This window comes from Rattus norvegicus, chromosome 3, assembly GCF_036323735.1.
Source record: "Rattus norvegicus strain BN/NHsdMcwi chromosome 3, GRCr8, whole genome shotgun sequence".
NCBI classification, from domain to species: Eukaryota; Metazoa; Chordata; class Mammalia; order Rodentia; family Muridae; genus Rattus; species Rattus norvegicus.
Genome location: NC_086021.1, coordinates 178,922,194 through 178,942,098, shown reverse-complemented (window position 1 = coordinate 178,942,098; position 19,905 = coordinate 178,922,194). Strand labels below are relative to the sequence as shown.

Below are 19,905 nucleotides of genomic sequence, written 5' to 3'. Positions count from 1 at the left end.
ACATAAATCAAGGGACTCTTGGGATAGATAAGGGATAAGCTGACAATAAATTCCCTTAAACTTACTTGTCACTTCCTTCTGACAATCCAAACATGATAATTGAACGTTCTAGATACGTAGAAGGAGCAAAGAGGGAAGTCCCGTCCCCCACGACTTCCTAATTTTTCCGAGGTGGCTAACTGACTGGGGAGAGTTTGTTTCTGTTGAGCAGTGTCACGAGCTGGATTTCTGGGACAGAGAAGTCGTCTTTCCTACCTATTAGTCATTCACACTTTTATTAACTTAAAAACAGCGCGAGGTTGCTCATTTCGTGCTTGAGGTACAAATTGCTAATGTAGTAGAAAAGGTAGGCACGATGGAAAACAATCAAATAACGAAAGGGAATGGCTCTGAGTCCTGTAGCTTTGTTACACACGACAGACAATCATACATTTTATGTCTTCCTTACGTGTTAAGTGATTTGTGATCTCTTCTAGTTTAGTAGCCAGGGCACAGGCGCTGTTTCTATTCTCCAGGTCAGCCAGTCCAACATGTGGTAGTTCCATGTAACTAGTTAGGTGTGTGTGACCTCAAGGTATTAGTTTTTAAGAGAGGAAATGTGGGTTTTTTTTTTTGGTTCATGTTTATTAAAAGATATAGTCAGGGATGCAAAGGGAGGGGGAATAGAGGCAGTGAACAGCTCCAAGGAAACCATGTTTTCTAAGCCCAATAGGGCTGAACTCTTAGATACTATGGCTGCATACACAAGACCTGAACAGGTTCAGACGAGACAGAATCCCAGCTCTGAGAAGGGGCAGTGGGCACAAAGTCCCATCCCAAACCACGAAGCTATTGGCAATTGATTCCTGCTGGACGAGTGGAAACCAGTGTCCTCCAGGAGAGTGATGCTGGGTATCTCAGCTACACCTCACACTAAGCCATATGCTCAGCAGTAGTTGGCCAAGACCAAGGGGACTCCTTCAAAAAATCATCTTCGTGGGGCTGGAGAGATGGCTCAGTGGTTAAGAGCACTGACTGCTCTTCCGGAGGTCCTGAGTTCAATTCCCAGCAACCACATGGTGGCTCACAACCATCTGTAATGGGCTCTGATGCCTTTTTCTTGTGTGTCTGAAGATAGGGACAGTGTACTCTCTCTCTCTCTCTCTCTCTCTCTCTCTCTCTCACACACACACACACACGTGTGTGTGTGTGTGTAAATAAATCTTTAAAAAATTATCTTTGTATGAATGTATATATGTATACATGTATGTAAATATGTATGTGAGAAAGAGTTAAGTGGATGGGTGGGAGATCTGGGAGGGGTTGGGGGAGGTAGAAAATGACCAAACCATATTGTATGAAAAAACAATTTTAAAGAGGAATGCCAAGTTAGCAATCCTCCGTCATGAGAAAGGCATGAGAGCAGTGGTATGTGCCTTCGATGCTCACACTGAGTCCACAGCCAGGAAGCAGAGCGCAAACACAGTGACACCCGGTGGTGAACAAGTGTGCAAACACATGAGCCTATGGAGGGTACTTTGCATTAAAAGTTCGGTGTTGACATTGGCTCCCTGGGATCACGGCGGCTCCAGAGCCTAAGTTCTTAGTCGCAGCGCTTTGCTGTCCCTGAATGGCTAATCCTGGAAGCTGACTTCAGCAGACTTTAAACGGGATGGAGCATTCTGCTGACCCCCAGGAGCCTCAGCGTCAGGCAATCCTGGGAAAATGAAGGATCTGCCCATCCCCAGCACCTCCGTGTTTCTGAACGGCTGTGCACATGTGTCTGAAAGGCCACAGGATTCATGGTCTGGTCTGTGTTTTTCATTAAAGGTAACAAGCGTTTTCATTACGACACGAGAGCAGGGCTCTGGAGTAATGAATCTCCATCTGGTAGCCAGACAGGAGGACCTGTTTTAAGCAACTAACTGGACATACTTCATGGATCCCTTGGGCAAGACTGGGGCTGGAAATAGAAGGATCCTGATCTGAAAGCCTGCAGGCAGCATTTCTGGACAGGGAGATAAAGGCCAGAGGAGATGGGCGTGCCTCTCTGCGCACCAAGAAATCAGAGCTGTTCATAGCATCATCGGCTGGGTCAGAGACACGGGGGCTTCAGGCTTCTTCCTGAGCAGGTTTGGAAGGAGCCCTCTTTTTACAGGGCAAATCAGGGAGTCTGTCTTGGGAAACAGGATAAAGCAATATGATGATTATTCCGTCTAAATGGGTATACTGGCCCCAAGTGTTTAAATCTGTGGGTTTCAGGGAGTTTTTGTCCCCACTCCAGGAAAAATTTGTCTAGGAACACTCTCCTCTCTCTCTCTCTCTCTCTCTCTCTCTCTCTCTCTCTCTCTCTCTCTCTCTCTCTCTCGTGTGTGTGTGTGTGTGTGTGTGTGTGTGTGTGTGTGCCCGCCTGAATCATGCCATGGGTATACTGAGGACAACCTCAGGTGTCTGTCCTCCCATGTCACTAGGTTTGAGACAAGCTTTACCATTGCCTATGTCAACCTATCTGTGCCATGGACTAGGAATTTTGACTATCCCCATATCTCCACAGGAGTCTTGGGATTATAGACACAGATTTCCACATGAGTTCTGAGGCCCAAACTCAGGCCTTCATCAGTACACAGCAAGCACTCTAACCCTGGGCATCTCACCTAGAAACACTTTGAACATCTCAGTGGCTCCCTTGCCAACATGAAGGTTGCTGAGAATGCCACCTGACATCCTAAAGAGCACTGGGCTATCTGGTCCTAGCTGTCTGTCGATCCAGGCTGCGGATCCCAGCTACAACGATGACTGTGACCATGACAATGCAAAAATTTGGAATCCCTATTTGTTTCCGTGAGCTATGACCGTGTCCCACAGGATCACCTGCATGGTCTTTAGATCTCAGCAGAGAGAAGACCCAGTCTCTGATATCTTAACTCACCAGCCCAAGATTATACACCACGAATGTGGTCCAAATGGGATTCAAATTTTGACCTTCCTGACCCCAGGTCTCTTTTTCAACTTGCTTCTGTCAGTGGGATTGGCTGGGTCCCCCTAGGTCTGAAGACCTTCCATCTGCCTGCTGCTTGGAGAAGGTAACAGACAAAGATGGCTTTGAACAAGAGGCTTAAGGGTCAGTTTCAACCCTGGATCCACCCTGTCCCTGCTGCGTCCTTTACTGAATGAGTGAGGAGCAGGGTCCCGACCCTCTGCCCAACACTTGCAACTTGTAAGCATTAGGTAGTGAAGGGTTTCAACTCAACGCCTGTGACTCCCAGGGGATAGGCTGCCATGACGGGGAGGCAGGAAGCAGCCGTTTCTGTCATCCAACGGGCAAGGTCTCACAGTGCACAGGATGGCTACATGGGGAAGATGGTCTGGCCCCAAATGTGACAAGCACTATCATTGAGAAACTCAGCCATGGAAAGCAAAGGGGAAAAGCAGACTGGAGAATAATTGGTTATTGTTTTCTTCTGTCATTTATTCACCGTGGCTCTAACACCTTCTGATCTTGCTTACGAAGCCTGTTATTACTCGTGTGACTCTAGTTGGGCAAACGTGGTGCCCCTCAGGTCTATGGGTGATATACCCTATGTTATATTTAGCTCTTTGAAGCACCCAATATCTCTTGTCAAATTGGGCCTGACCACCAGCCGGACCAATCATAGGTCAAGAGGTGCCGACTAGAGAGTCTCAGGATGAGCAACTCGTTGAGGTTGGCTTTAGTACTGACAGAAGATAAAAGATGGTCAGCTCGTTGCTGCTTGTCCACCATGAGGCAAGAGTGGCTTGGGATAGAGCCAACGGGGACCAGAGAAGTGATAGAGAGCCTTTGTAATGTGACCTGGAGCCTCGAACCATCAGTCCTTGAAGTCAGATTGTCCTGCGTGCTTTAGTTCATTAACAATAAACGGCCAATTGCTTAAGCCATGCTGAGTTTCATAGCTCTCCACGGAGAGAGGCCCAACTGGCACATTTTACCATTGAAGCCACAATCCTGATGGTTCTTGTGGAAAACAAAAAAGCTGAAAGACCTCACCACCTCCTTTTCCATTAGCTACCAGAGATGTCACAAGGCAGTGTGCAAATCCTGGGGAAAATTCTGGAAGGCAGAATCTCCCCGACAAATGGATATCTAAAAGAACAGCTACCGGCTATTCACAGCGCGAGAAAAAGCCAGCGGCCCTGGCTTCTGGGAGCTCAAGTACAAACAGAAAACTGGTAGGCTTCATCCGCCCTGTCAGGATCCGGCTGTTCTGGGAGAGCAGTGGCATTTCTGACACCTATTGTAATGACACCCCTGTTACAGATGTTCACATTAGACTGTGCAGACTCACATTAGAAGGTTATCTCGAGAGGGTTGTTCTAGGAAGCCAGGCAGAGTGGGCTGAGGTGAACTTCGTACAGGTGAGACCTATGCCAAGACAAGACATCCAGGAAAGGAATCCTGAGGGGAAGCAAGAGGTGACACGAAGCCCGGAACCTACACATTGAACTTCCTTCATGGCCAAGGCACAGAATCTCACTGATGTTGGAGGGTCGCCGTGGCAATTATCACGATTCTCAAACAGCAGCTCACAGTCTGAGGGGGAAGGGGAGGTGTGCTTGGGAGACATCTGAGCAAAAATTAGAGAGACATAACTAACACATCAGCTGTGGGGTTCGATGGGGGTTTTCTTGTCGAGCAGAGCACAGAGGTGAGCAAATGACATCTGCAAAGGACCGGGAGCACTGTCCCCTGCTCAAATCCCTCTCCTCTCTCGGAGGGTAGACACATACTTAAATAATGCAGGAATGAGTGGGTGTGGCTGTGTTTCTATAAGACTTTATTTACAAAGACAAGCAAAGGGCAAAGGCTGTCCCAGGGTCAATTCATAGTTTAACATGAAACTAAGTTATAAAAAGCATGTGATCAATATGTATATGTGGTTATATATATCACATGTAATATATAGTATATAACACGTAGTAAGTCTATATGCACATACATGTGCAGAATCAACATGGTAAACATGTTGAAAGCAGTGTGGAACTGGTTGAAGTCTGATGAGACCTGACTGGGCCTTCAGTTTTAATTGCGAAGAAAATCGTGATAATGAATCATGGAGTCATCTACCTTTTTTTTAGTGTGTGCAAAGCCCTGTGATTTCAGTTCAGGCAGGATTTGCTGAATTTGGCTTGGGATTCCCCAAAGGGCAAGTCTTAGAACCAGCATGTGGCTCTGAGCTGTTGGATCCCAAGGGTTAAAGTCTCACCTTCTAGGCTGAGAGTTGGTAAACTATTCTGAGCCAAATTCACCCCACCCCTTGCTTTGTGAAGAAAGGTTTATCAGAGAAAGCCATGTGTTTACATAGGCTGTAGCCACTTTCCAGTCAAGGCACTACTATAGCGGCTGGATGATCTGCAGACTCCCTGGTTCTTCCCAGAGAAACCTTGCTGGTCCCTGCACTCAGCTCTGGTGATCGGAGTCTCTCTCTTGCCGGGACCATGTCCCGGATAAACACTGCGTGACTGAGGTACCTAGTGTCAGCATCCCGGCCTCGGGCTGTCATTGTGACCATCCTCCTCACATCCTTCCCACTCCCTTCTCATGAGGCATCTTGTCTTAACTCGGGACTTCAAAAATAATTTCCGAAATGACGGAGAAGTGTATAGATGGCGGCAGGGAGGGAAACCGTTTCCGAGAAGGGTTTCAGAAGGAGCTGATGACACACCACGAGACACGGAGCATCCTACCGGGGAATATAGTGTCCCCTCTCCTGGGGGACATTTATTCCCCCAGGTGAAGGCTTGTTTGCTAGGCTGTCTTGAGGGAGAAAGTCTAACGACCCACACACTTTGTCAAACACATCAGAGTCAACAACCAACACTGAGAGACTCGGGTTGACTGATGAGGCGCCATCTGGTAGCTGGGGTGAAGACAGAGAGAGGATTCTGGCTTTGAATTCTGGCTGACATTTGCTGGACTCGGTTTACGCAACCTGATGGGATGTGACAGCGTAGAACGGTAAAGTGGCTGGCTTGCAAGTTAACCGAGGTCCCTCCGCATAGAATAGGAATGGGCGGCAAGGGCCCTCCCCTGGTGAACAAGAAGCGAGCAAATCAGCAAAATAAAAACATTTAAACTGTCTTTGTGCAATGCCAGCTGGGTCTCTGGTTTTGCTGGACACAGAGAAACCCACGTCAGGGTAAAACACTGAGCTGGAAATATAAGCTGGTGTATGGTTCGGTAAGCCTCAGGGAATCTGTCCTTCCTTCATCAGACTGGAGAATATAATTATTATAGAATTGACTGATGCCCTTTAATCTTTTCTTCATATAAACTCACCTTTGAAGTGTACACAGTTTTTAAAGATTTATTTTTATTTTTATGTGGTGTGTGTGTGTGTGTTTGTGACTCAGTGTGTGTGTGTGTGTGTTTGTGTGCCCACGCGTGTGCACACATATACACAGGTTCAGGTTCAGGTGTCCACAGTGGCCAGAAGAGGGAGTCAGGTCCCACAAGCTAAAGTTCTAGGTGGCTGTAAACTAGAGTGGCACTGGCAATCCTCCTTGGGTCCTCTGAAGAAACAGCGAGTGCCGTTAGCTTTTAACTTACCTCTCCAGCTCTTAAACAGATGTATTTGATAGTCAGTCTACACGTATACAAATTTTCTGTCTCGATGCGGCCCTCATTTTATATAAATGCTATACACCGAGGTGAATACATTACAATTAAATTGTTAAGAGGCTCGCCCGTGTACGGCTTCCTGTGCTAGCACAGAGCCACACGCGCATTCAGAGCGTTCTCCTTAGGGAACGCACAGACTCATGCGTGTAAACATTGCATTGGACGCAACAGGAAATTTATTTGAATTAAATATTAGGTGCCATCAAATATGTGTGTTTGTGATGTGGAAACAATGACACGCTGAATGTATACCAGGAGAGGGAAGGGAGCAGGGAACAAGCCTGGAAACTCACCAGACAAATACATGAATGACTTCCTACCTCAAAGAGAAGATCGGCGGAGCCTGTGTGTATCCTGAGGATCTAAGAGAGGACGATTTTCCCTGAGCTATTGTAGGATACTCTGGAAGCTGCCTGCAGCCGTTTGGGCTGATATCTTGCTGTTGCCCAAAACGAGTTGGTCGGTTTTGAAGGGATGGAAACGAGGTACTGCCATCTCATGGAAGGATTGTCACTCCCAACGCAGGATGAAGTGCACAGTCAGGTGTCACCATTTAAGACCATTCATTTGGAAGGAACTCCTTGCTGCCAATGGCAGACTTCAGCCACCCACACGTCTGTCTCCAGCCCTCTGCCTCCTCCCCTCAACCCCTTTTTCTTACCCACTCACTACTCAGCATAGCTCCAGGTTGCCTCCTATGGCTGTGGGCTGTGGGGCTGCTCCATGGCCTCAATGAGTCCCTTTAGGACTCATATAAAGTCCTAACTTACCTGGGAGTTCTCAATGAGCCCTGCCTCCTATGGTCTGGTTTCCAAACCAAACCCTGTAGCTATTAAGATTCTGGAAATCATCATTATTTGTCTAAGTGGTTAATATCAATCTTTCCAGCTGGGCTGTGGATTCTCCGAGAGGAAAATGTTCCTTAGTTACTTCTTTTTCTGACCCAGAGTCTCACAGAGCGGAGGCTGGTCTCAGACTCCCTACGGAGTGGAATCTTCCCTTGAACTTCTCATCCTCCTGCTTCCACTTCCCCAGTGCTGGCAGAGCAGGCATGTACAACACACACTCCTTGTTTGTGTGGGGCTCGAACTGTACCTGGGGCCTCCCAGAAGCCCTGTGAGAACGGTACCAACTGTGCCCCGTCCACACTCCCTTCCCACACCATTTTATCTTCAAGGATAAAGGACATCCTCAAGGATACCCTCAAGGGTGGACATTCCATTCACCCTCTGTGGAAACCAAAAGGTCTTGAAAGTCTTAGAAAGAACTCATTACTTATTATTTTCAGGGAGGCAAGATGCATTTCCCTCACTATTTTGTCTACCTGCCTAAAAGGCAGAAACACATTAAAAACCAAACCAAACAAACAAACAATCCTCCCTGGAAGACATTCACTACAGGATCAAGCCAATCACTTACTATATGCTTTCCTTTGTGTTTGGGGCGGCTTTCCTTGAACCCCATGGATGCATCATGCAAGTTTTATGAGTTAACATTTATTTTAGACATTTCAGCCTCCTGGACATGAGCTTCTAATCCATACCTCTCAGCCAACACCCCATTGAACATAACAGGGAGATTTTATAGCTATCTCGGAGGAGCTCTGTGGCGTGGATTTTAGCGTGCTGGGGGCCAGAGACTGTGAGAAGCCACCACAGAGTCTCCCTGTCTTACAGGCAAGCTGGTTGTGTCTTCATAGCTCTGCCCTCGGAAGTCAGGTGTGGAGTGAGTAGTGCGACTGGCCTTACACCCTGACTCCCAATCCTTTTACAGACTGAATTAGGACATTGGCCAAGTAGCCCAGGGACCCTCGTGGTGATAGCAGTGGTCTCTCCTACTTGCTGGATACTGTCCCAGATGAGAGCTACTGCCCCAGAGTTCCCACAACGCTTCTTCTCGGAGCAAACCTTTCAGTGAATTACAGAATGTAAACTACCTGCCAGGAATAAATCAGACATTGAAAAAGTGCCACGCATCAATCCACGGCGGAATCCCTATGGGGCGGGGGATGTTACAGGTTTCTGGAAGCCATAAAACCTCCACTTAGATGGAAAGCTTTAAAGTTTTCAATTTAGTTACTGACTTGTACTTTGTGCGGGATGCTCTCAGCCTCAGACAACAAAGGCTGACACTGCTTCACACTCAAGACCAGGGAGAGCTCCACCCATGGACAGAGAGGCCCAAGGCTGACACCCTCGTCCCACTCAGACAACTCTTGACGGCTGCCTTTTCCCTTATTTTCATTCTCTCCCTCCCTCCCTCTCTCCCTCCCTCCCTCACTAGCTTAGATCTTGCCAAGTAGGTTAGGCTGAGTGGCTCACCTCTGTGTCCCCAATTCTGGGATTTAAAATGTGCACCACGATGACAGGCATCCGAGTTGAGCACCTGGGACCAAGTCAAAGTCCTTCTGATGGCAAACAAATGCTTTTTGATTAAGCCATCTGGCCAGCCTCCTTTTCTCTTTAAAGGTTTCTTTCATGGCAATACTTTGCCAGTCCTTCAGGAAACAGAAAGCCACAGGCCCCTTAACTTTTTCCTTCATAGCTCTCAGCAAAACTGGTCCCACAGCTTTCTGCTGTGCCGGTCTCTTTAGTGACAGTCTTGCTATGTAGCCTGTAGCTATCCAAGGTCAGACCTAGGCACGTTCTGTTTGCCTCTAAGTGCCCAGAGTCTGAGCGGGCCCCTGACACATGGTAAGTTTCCAACAAACGTTTGCTCAACCAACCAAAGTCAGACTTGATGCCTGCTTGCCTTCCGGTAGTTCCCTCTCCAGCAGGGAAGCGGGGAGGGGTCTAGCCATAGCGGTGAACAGAACTGGGTTTGGAATTAGCTGGACCCCAGAAAAGGAGCCCAGCTCCATTTGATGACAAGTGGGTCTCGGGATGCTTACAAAAGAGGTTAAAGTTGGATGGAGTTTTAAGGTTAGGCCAGATTGAGGGAAGAGTTTTGGGAAACACCGGACGGAGGCAATTATATTTTATCCTGATTTCCGGAGCACCAACCAAAAGTCATCAAGATGCTCTTTTAGCAAAATGACAGGTAGAGCCAAATGTTACCATGTGCCCCTGTCCTCAGATTCCGTTTAGTCAGAAGAGAGGGGTACAAAGCCAGCCTACGAGCATCACGTGACCGCTGTTTAAATTCTGCCAATCACTGAACCAATAGCACTTCTGCTCCTCTCTAGTAGTTGGAAGAAGCCATTAGAACACACATAAAACACACAAGGGGGAAGGCTCGATATCCTCCAGTCTTCGCGCAATCCTTCAAGCATCAGACACACAGGGTAGTGGGAACCCCATACCCGAGGTCTCGCTCACAGCCGTCACCCCATTCTAATGATAGTGCTTATACCCTGTGTCTGTACCTCGGGACTGAGATCTTACACCAAGAGGTCCATGTTCTGTCGAAAATGGTGCTCAGAAGAGAAGCTCCAGTGTCTGGTGCCAAGATTCAAGACAGGAGACTGCGACCCACTGTGCCCGTGCCCGCTACACAAGATCTGTTTGGAAAACTGCCAGAGGGAGGACACATGTGGGTTCGGGGCTGGGGCTTGAAGATTCTCCTTGGGGTAGCACGGCTTAATCACAAAGCATAGCACTCTGGGAAGAAGAATATTCCTTCTCCAGCTGACCCCTCCTCTATCCACTCTTTCCTGTGGCTTTTCACCCCTGGCTGTGCAGTCGAGCTCTGAGGAGATCAATCCTCCTAACTTCTTTCAACACGGCCTGCTTCCTCATTGGTTCATTTCTCAGTCCCACCCTTTTGTCTCATCGTGAAGCCTCACCTCTGACCCCTGACCCGTGACCCCTCCTCCGCCATCTTGGAATCTCTACCTAGTCCTTCCTGTGGTCTCAGCTTCTCCATTCGTTGTTGTTTTTTTTTTTTTTTTTTTTTTTTAATTCCTTGCTCCTCTGGCTCTGCTGATCCTGGCTAGGGACATCTATTTGGTTGTCTGGCTTCTTCTGAGATCTCTGTAAGTGGGTGGGGGTTGGAGGGGGTGCTCACTGGAGGGACTGCAGCAGATGCCAAAGGTTCCTAGGTACAAAGTACAGAGTGTGAACTGCGCAGGTACCGTTGTCTAGATAGAGGAACAGTCCCGTGCTCTCCAAGACAGGCTGGGCTGCCAGGCAGAGGTCGTTATTTGCCATAAACCACGTCATTCTTGCCAGAAAATTCCTTTAACCAACCTTCCTAACTGGCCGGCATGATAGACACACTTGATGGTCTACACCGATGGTACCTGCCCTTTGCATGAATATCCCTAGGAAATAGGACAGAAAGTAGGAGATGAAAAGAGAGCCAAGCCCTTGGCAAATTGTGGCCCAAGACCGTGTGACAGGCAAAGTGTTTCTGAGACCGGTAGTCTGCAAGGCAGTGCTGACGTTGTGGAGACAGGGTCCCTGCTGCCCTGATTGTCCCCACTCAAGTCCACCATGACTGAGGTTGGAAAGGCTCTCTCCACTGTTAGTGGATCACTTCCTTAAAGTGACTGCATTTCTTACAACTCTCACAGCCCTACCTGAGACTCACTGTGGGCTGTCAGCCTCCCTGTCGATCCCTACCTCAAAGATACTGAAAGACTAGAACAGACTTCCTCCTTTCCGGGCATTGAAACCAGACAGTCAGGACTCCGAGCCTCAGAGAACATGCTGCACAAGTGGAGGCTAGAGGACAACGGTCCTTTGGAAGTCCATCCTCTCTTTCCACCTATCTGCAGTACCTCGGTATTGAACTCAGGCCATCACACTTGGCGGCAAGCCCCTCTGTACTCCCCGAGCCATCTCATCATCCCTGCCGACCCTCTTTAATACAGTATAGCTTTTAAGAGGAAAATAACTCCAAACCTTCCTTGCGGTTCATCGTAGGGCAGTTGAGCCAACATATAAATAACTGAGTCTGGAGCCTAATATTACCAAGAACAAATGAAATAAAAACTGGCAGTAACGACCGTGCCTTTGCTCTGCTTTCCCTGGGCTCTGAGATCGCTGTAGCTATGGAGGTGAGCTGGCTCGCTCACAGTAAATTTGATTAATGTTTATTCTGTGGCAAGCTTTATGAAAAACACCTTGGCAATATTATCTTATTTAATTTTTAATAATATTTTTAGAGGGTTTTTTTTTTTTAAATCAGAGAATTCGGGAGAACAAAGTGACGATGAGGCAGCTTTCCGATTTTCCCCAAGATAAATTAAACGATATTAAAGGAGAAGAAGGGGGGAGAGGGAGGGGGGCTGAAGTTTTATATTTTTTTATCACAGTTATTATTTTTTTTTTTTTAGGAAAAATTATCTACACATCCATGAAGTCAAAATTGTCCCGTGGAAGGGAAGGTCACAAAAGGTGACACCCAATGAACCCTTTATTGCCCCCTTCAAGGCTCCTTTAGCTAAGTGTAGGATTTTATTAGATTTCCTTCGTGTAAAACCAACGTGATAGCTCATGTCTGTAATCCCCGAACTCTAGACGCTGGGAAAGGAGGATTGCCGAGGGTTCAGGGCTAGCCTGGGCTACAGTGTAAAACCCTTGTCTCAACTCCCCACCCCCTCAAAGAACACTTCTCGCCTGGTATTCGTCTTCCTAACGGCACTAGGATGTGATTATCACTGTTGGACCCAACGTGCGACAACGTGGGAGGGGAAAGTTGGTGGCGATTTGCTTCGTGACTTTTATCTCATCTCTGCACAAACAGGAAAAGACCTGGAGGTGTCCGGGGATGAGATTCGTTCCCGGTGTACAGCTTTGACATCTCCTCCTTCTCCCTTTCTCCGTTTCCCTTTGCTGAACCAGGCAGCCACAGAAAGGAAGCAGGCGTGAGGGACACCCGGCCTTCATCTGATGGGTCAGTCAACTCGACTACGGAGCGTCTTAATAATCTTCTGCTGCCTCACGTCTTTGGAAACAATCCATAAGGCTGATAAAACAACACTGAACTTACACCAATACTTCTCCACGTAAGGAATGTCACCTTTGGGGGGGGGGTTACTCACGTAGAAACCACATTGATAGTACTTGTAGTGCTCCTGTGTTTAAGGGAAGGCTGGCGAGCACAGAAGCTAGTTAGGTCGGTTAGATGCATCTTTGCGTAAGAATCCCTCTGCAGCAGTAGCAGATAGCTTCTCGGTTAGGGGAGGGGCTCAAAGCCCGCCTCAGAGGTGCTGAGGTACCGTGACACTGAGAGTCAGCTCTCTGGTCACCTCTCACCCTGCTTCTCATATTCCCAACGGGGAAGAATTTTTAAGTTTAGTGAAACCGCGTGGCGCGGCCTTTAACGAGACCTGGCACAGACAATTTCTTAGGAATTACTGCTTAAAGTACCCAGCCCGCTCCGCGTAATGGACTTGGTGATTTCGGAGATGAAAGCACAGGTTTCCACCCACGTCTAATCAACGCTCGCCAAGTAGAGTCTTTAGCAGCTAGAGCGCTTATCATCCCCCAAGTGGGCAGTGCCCGTTTGTGGCTCCGTGTTGAAGAGAGAAGCCACTTGCAAGTAGGTGACCAGGGACCGGGGGGCATCTTATAAGAGGTTTGAAAACGTGTTCCTCTAACGGACACTGTGTTTTCCAAAATATAATATACCTTCGCTTAGAATGTAAAAGTGGCACCAAACGAGGATCCCTCTGGACGCTGTGAAACCGAGACGGCTCCCCCAGTATCGTGTAGAGGGTACTCGATGCAATCAGTGTGTTCTACACAGGTAATTACTTTTACTACTAATGGCGCCTCCCATTCAGCGAGGACGGTAAGAGGCTGGAAGCCTACTTAATCAGAAGGCTTCTTCATTACAGCCTCACCACCCACTGAGTCAAACAGTTCAGTGGTTCTCCTCAGCAACTCGCACAAATGAGAAAAATTTATTAACACGTGAGCAGGACCGGACTTCGTTAGCATGGACAAAGACGATTGCCTCTGTGATTAAAAAAAAAAAAAAAAAAAAAAAAACACAGGGTAGTCAAGTGTGCGTGCACGTGAGCCGTTGTGAACAAGGCTTTTCTGGAACCCTCACGCGTTTGCATGTTCGAAGCTGGTTTGTAGGGACTGTCCAGTTCAAAGTGTTCTGAAGCCACTTTGAGGCCTGAGGAGGAATAAGGGGCGGGGGCGGGGTGTGGGGGCGGAGTGGTTGATGGAAAAACTCCTCACGTGCTGGGTGATCGTGGGTAATTTACTAATCTCTGAGTTTACTTCCTATTTGCGGAATAATGGATAAACGTGATATTCATTTTCTATCCACTCACAATCGGTTCTGCTGTAAGGCACACAGGTATTTGGAAGTGGGCCACGCTTTTCCAATATGAATGAGAAAAGCACAGAAGCTTGTGGGGCAAGTGTGGGTAGGAACACAGTGTTCGTGTCCGTAATGCATAGGGTAAAATGTAGAATCCCAGGGCAGAGGACACAGCTCCGCTGGTAAAACGCCCGTGAACAAGCACTTAGATCCAAGTTCAAGTCCTCCGCACCCCTGTAAAAGGTCGGGCATTGTGGCGTATGTCTGCAGCCCCAGCTGGGGAGGCAGAGTCAGGCAGGTCCCTGTACCTCGCTAGCCAGCCAGCTCTGCTGAGCCAGTGAATTCCAGATCAAGCAAGGGTCCCTGCCTCACAAAGCAAGGTTACACAGTGCTGGACGATGACAGCGGAAGTCACTCTCTGGTCTCCACATGTATGCAGGTCACGTGTTCTATGAAGTACATGCAGAGACAGAATTCCAATAAGAACAGCAGCAGCCTTTCCTGTGAGGTAGGTGTTTAGGAAGAGGCAAAGTCAGAAGCTGAGCCTGAGGAGCGTGTGTGGGAGGGCTTCAGGCTGAGCTGCTGGAGTAGGGAGAGGGTTAACAGAACGTGAGACTGTAAGTTGAAGCATCAGGTAAGGAAGGGCGTGGCTCTAAGAACACTTGTGAGATGAAGGGGCTGGTGGGTGTCAGGTGTCAGGGCAGACACATATGCTTGCTGGTGTCTCTACTTGCTTTGGGTACAGCTGGGCATAGTCCCCCCCCCCCTCTCTCACACACACACACACACACACACACACACACACACACAAGCACACCACCACCACTACACACATACACAAACACAGATACACACATATGCACATGCATATCAAACACACAGAACAGGCACACACACCACACACATACCACACATACCACATATACACCACACACGCACGCACACACACACAAATGTGTCACCACCACACACATACACAAACACAGATACACACACATGCACATGCATATCAAACACACAGACACACACACCACACACACATACCACACATACCACATACACACCACACATGCACACACACACACAAATGTGTCACCACCACACACGTACACAAACACAGATACACACAAATATGCAACATACCACACACACGAAGATATACACCCTCCCCCCACACACCATACACACCACACACACTACACACCACACCACACACACACATACATTCATTTTACACACACACACACACACACAGACAGACATAAACTCCACATTCAACTTTAACTCTGTCATGCTGGGACAGGCTTGCACTCACTCTCAGGAGCAGGGCAGCACATCAGGCTGTGTTGAACGATTCTGGTGCACACACAGAAACTTACAGCATCCTCCCCTCTTGGGTTCCATGACAACTGGGATTAGACTGAGATAATGTTCAATCCCAGACTCAGGGGCCATGGCCTTGAAGGGCATACCTTCTTATGTCGTTCTGCCTTTTAAGGAAAGATGAGGCTTCGGAGGCCCCCTGCAACGCCTACAGACAGCTCAGAGCCTGGTTATATGTGTGCAGTTGTACCTTTGTCCTTGCCGACAACAATACCTGTCTCTATAATGCGAGTCACAACAAGGACAGGAAATGCCCTCCTTCCCTTAAGTTGGAGTTGAGAACTCTCCTCTAAGAGGCAGGAATCCAGCTGCCCCAGGGAGGGAAATTGGTGTTACTTTGCAGAATGCTTGATTAGCACAGGAGACGGTGGCAGGCCGATTTCTCTCCAGAGCCTTTTAGTAGGTAATAATAGATAACACGCAAGCAAGGCTCTCTCTGTGTGTCTGCAACTACAGGAGCGCAGATGTATTAACTCATTTACCATTCGAATCATTCCGTGTAATTGCTTTTCAACTCTCAACGTTTCTTATCAAATTAGCTAAACTGAACAAGCCTAGCAAAAGCAGCCTGGTTTCTAGGTAGCCACACAGCGAGTGTTGGCTGGACAGCACCTGGGGGACCTGGTGTCATCTGACTTGGGCTAGGCATCCAATCCAGTAGTGATTCTTCTCACCAGTCTGTCAAAATATCTGATGGACGAAACTTAAGAAAGGAAGGATTTATTTTGCCTTCCGTATTGAGAAGACACAGCCCATTACCACAGGGAAGGCATGGCTAGGTTCACAGAAACAGGGATGAACCCCTGAGACTCCTCCCATCCCAGAAGTGCAGAAAACAGAGAGCTTAGACAAGAACTGCCTAAAATGGCCCACATCTTCCCAGCTTGGCTCCACCTCTTAAAGGTTTCGTGATCCCCCAAAAGAGTACTGACAGTTGGGGACCAAGTCTTCAAATACATTCAAATACATGCAGGGGACAGTTCACATTCAAACTGGAACACAGACCAGTCAGAACCATGGCTCTACTGACAGACAGCTGTGTATGCTAGGATTTGGGGTTTAATTGTACTCCCCAATATCATTCTGTAAGGCGTTGATGGTTGGTCATGGTGGCACACACTTCCAATTCATGCACAAGGCGGGGGCAGAGGTGGAGACAGAGGCAGGTGGATCTCTGTGAGTTTGAGGCCAGCCTGGTCTACGTAGTGAGTTCCAGGCTAGCCAGAGCTACATAGTGAGACTCTACTGAAGGAGGAGGAAGAAGAAGAGGAGGAGGAGGAAGAAGAGGAAGAGGAGGAAGAGGAGGATAGAGGAGAAGGGAGAAGGGAATGATGAGGAGAAAAGGAAGTTGATAACCATCTGTGGGATCTTGTAATATTTAGTGAGAAGGAGAAAAAGAATGTTTGGAATGGCAGTGGTCACAGAGTCGACAATCAATGGTCATTTGTCTCTATAATAATTATTTCTTTAGTATCAGTATGGAGTCATTAATATTTTTCAGGCGTACTGACCTGTAATGTGGCTATTTGACACAGACTTGCCAGGTCCTGGCCTCTGAAGACTCAGAGACTTAAGATCCCTGATTTTCTCTATCTGGATGCCATTGGCTGCTGAGATACAGCACAGGATGAAGGAGGATCTCAATCCCCACGGTTACACTGTCAGCGTCTACACTGACCACTGCCTGGCAGAACTGGGCTTTTACTTCTCATTCCTTTTCTGTTTAATCCACCCTACCCCTAGTTCCCCGGGGAATGCTTTCTCCAAGTCGACCCAGAAACTGCACATTTGTTACCAGGACTTCTGTGCAGAGGCATCAAACCACACTGGAACCCAATGGAACCCAATGAACGGTGTCTTTCCTAATTCTGTGTTAGGTCCTGAAAAAAGTTCACAGAAAACCTATGAACCAACCCACTAACCCACTAAAAAGAGAAACTACTAATCAACCAACCTATTAACTAATTAACCCACTAAACAACCAACCAACCAACCCACCAAACAACCAAATCCACTAACCCAATAACCAACCCTCTAACCAACAACTAACCCACCACTTAAACAAAACCAAAGCCCTCACAGTTACTGCAAACAGCCTGAGACCCAGCAGTCCCCAAATGCAGTCCCAGAGCCTCATTTCCCCAAAGCTCTCTTCATGTTCAGTCTGTTCCTCTAAGGTAGACAAACAGCTGAGTCCCATTGCTTTATCCCCGAGTTGACTCCAAGTTCCCCCACTCTTGGCTCCCCTCTTACTAGTCCAGCTGAAGCTACTCTGCTTTCTACCTTACAGCCTTCCTAGCCCCGCCTCCCAGTACCTTAGCAACCAGCCTGGCAACCAGCCTCAGCTTATTCCAATGGAATCTAATTATTAATAACTTTTATAAAAATTACAGTAGCTTCATGATTCCCAAAGACCAAGGCTACAATTAATAAAGGCTACAAAATCCTGAGTATTCTAAATCCCCTCTAACTCATATGTCCTTGGTATCACAGTGCTTCTTTCTACTCAGGGAATATCAAGCAGGCTCCTGCGAGGAGGTGTCAGGCCTGTGCGTTCTTAGACTTAACACCTTTTTTTTTTTTTTGCAAGGAGTGGGTATTGTTTGAAAGTTTCCTCTTGCAAAATGCCTTGGTGTTTATTTAATGGGACAGACGTAGCTGAAATGAAATCTTTATTTTTTTAAGTTTGTTTTTGTTAATAGTGTGTGTGTGTGTGTGTGTGTGTGTGTGTGTGTGTTTGTGTGTGTGCGTGCACAAGTGTTCCCACAGAGGCCAAAAGAGGGCATCAGATTCCTTGGAGCTGGAGTTTCAGGCAGTTGTGCGCTCTCTGATGTGAATTCCTAGAAGTGAACTCAAGGCCTGAGCAAGAGCAGCGAGTGCTCTCGGCCTAGGAACATCTTTCCGTCCCTAGAACCATACTGTGAATTATCTCTCCAGTAGTGAGATTTTACTCAGAGCTTTGTAGGTCAGTAGTTTTTATCTTTGGTTTATAGATCTTTCTCTTTCTTAACGTGAACACACAAGTTTGAGTAATGGATATGAGTGTGTGTGTGTGAGAGAGAGAGAGAGAGAGAGAGAGAGAGAGAGAGAGAGAGAGAGAAGCCTGCTGTATTAGACACAGCTCTCATTATTAGGACACAATTTCTCATAACTAGAACCACAGGAACGATGGGTCCATTTTGCTTCCTGGTCTGCAGGGATACAGTCCATCTCAGTGGGGAAGGGTTGGCATGGGAACAGGAGGCTTCTGACCACACCGAGTCCTCAGTCAGGGAGCACAGAGATGAATGCTGGTACTCATGGTTTCCCTTTGTATCCATCCTAGATTCTTAGTTCACAGGATAACATCACCCACAGTCAAGGGTGGACCTTTCTACCTCAGTTAAACCTTGCTGAAAATATACTTACACACACACACACACACACACACACACACACACACACACACGCACACATGCACACATGCACACATGCATACACACATGCACAGGTGCACACACAGACAAAACAGAGGCAGACAGACAGAGAGGGAGAGAGAGAGGTTTATCTCCTAGTTGATCCTAAATCCTGTCAAATTGACAAGGTTACCCACCACACCTTGCCTGTGCACGGAGAGAAGGGGAGCAGCTGGTTTTCCAGAAGTAAAGGTGAGAGATGGGGCAACAGAAACTGTGCAGGGGACATCTTAACTCCCGCCGCACTACCCAAAGGATTAGCGTGCTCGTGAACGTGAGAGGTCTCAGAAGAGTTGTTAGCGAGCGTGTGAAGCCAATTCTCATGGCGTCTTAGGAAGCAATATCAGGAAACTTGGTATTAATTTTATCCAAGGTGATGTAATGCGGCCATGAGTCACTCACCCCTTCGTAGAGATAACAGATGATCTCTCCATTGCCACATTCACTGGCCCTTTGTCAGGCTGTGCTTGGCTTTGACCTCTGCACAGCCTCTGATGCCTCCCCTGCCTCTCTCCATGACTCATTCTTGGCTCCCACGTACCTAACCTCCCCGAGTTTCCCCTTCTCCATGGCCTTCCTAGCCCTGGATCATCTCAAATTGGTCCTAATATGTGGATCAGTGCCGAGGTTCTACCCTCGCCAGTCTTTCTGCCTCTCTCTACCTCATCCCTCTCTCAGGCTGATTCATCAACTCCAGCTCAATGACTCTGCTCAGTCCCCAGAGGATTCCCTTGTGTGCTGACCTTGCCAAGTTAACAGTTCTTCATCTTCCCTACCCTGCAAACTTCTCCACGTGGACTCAGAATCCTTCTTGCCTCCTTTTCCCTGCCTTTCCATCAGAATTCAACTCCCCATCACCATGTTACCTCTTCGGGTCTTTTCCCTCCCCGATGCAAACACTCATGCCTCCGAGATTGCATGCCAATGTTTATCGCTCTTTCTTAATAATGTCCTGAATAAACTGGGGTTGGGTTGGCAAGTCTCTTTTGCATTTTAACCCTTTCCAACACAACATAATTTGGAAACTATATGGTTGGCTATAAGCAAAGTCATCGATTCCCCCAAGGTCCTGGTTACCATCCCCCCCATCTCTATCCCATCATCCCCCTCATTTCCTACTCTTTGTCTTTTGACAGGGTTCTGGTGAAGATTCATCAACCTTCTTTATAAACCACTGTCAGAGGGCCAGATGAATCTTCCAAACACCAG

The 19,905-nt window shown here is 47.7% G+C and overlaps 1 protein-coding gene and 1 long non-coding RNA gene across 14 annotated transcripts in view; one reads left to right on the top strand and one right to left on the bottom strand.

The window, feature by feature from the left end:
* Tshz2 (teashirt zinc finger homeobox 2) overlaps nt 1–19,905 on the bottom strand; it is a 446,931-nt gene that overhangs the window by 329,053 nt on the left and 97,973 nt on the right.
* LOC120101800 (uncharacterized) overlaps nt 1–19,905 on the top strand; it is a 34,525-nt gene that overhangs the window by 8,895 nt on the left and 5,725 nt on the right. For 2 of the 10 annotated variants that reach the window (XR_010065487.1, XR_010065490.1), the window contains exons 1-2: nt 1–14,366; nt 19,833–19,905. The exon at nt 1–14,366 is cut by the window's left edge and continues 8,895 nt beyond it. This is a non-coding gene — a long non-coding RNA (uncharacterized LOC120101800). The other 8 variants (XR_010065486.1, XR_010065488.1, XR_010065491.1 and 5 more) reach the window with 7 other exon arrangements.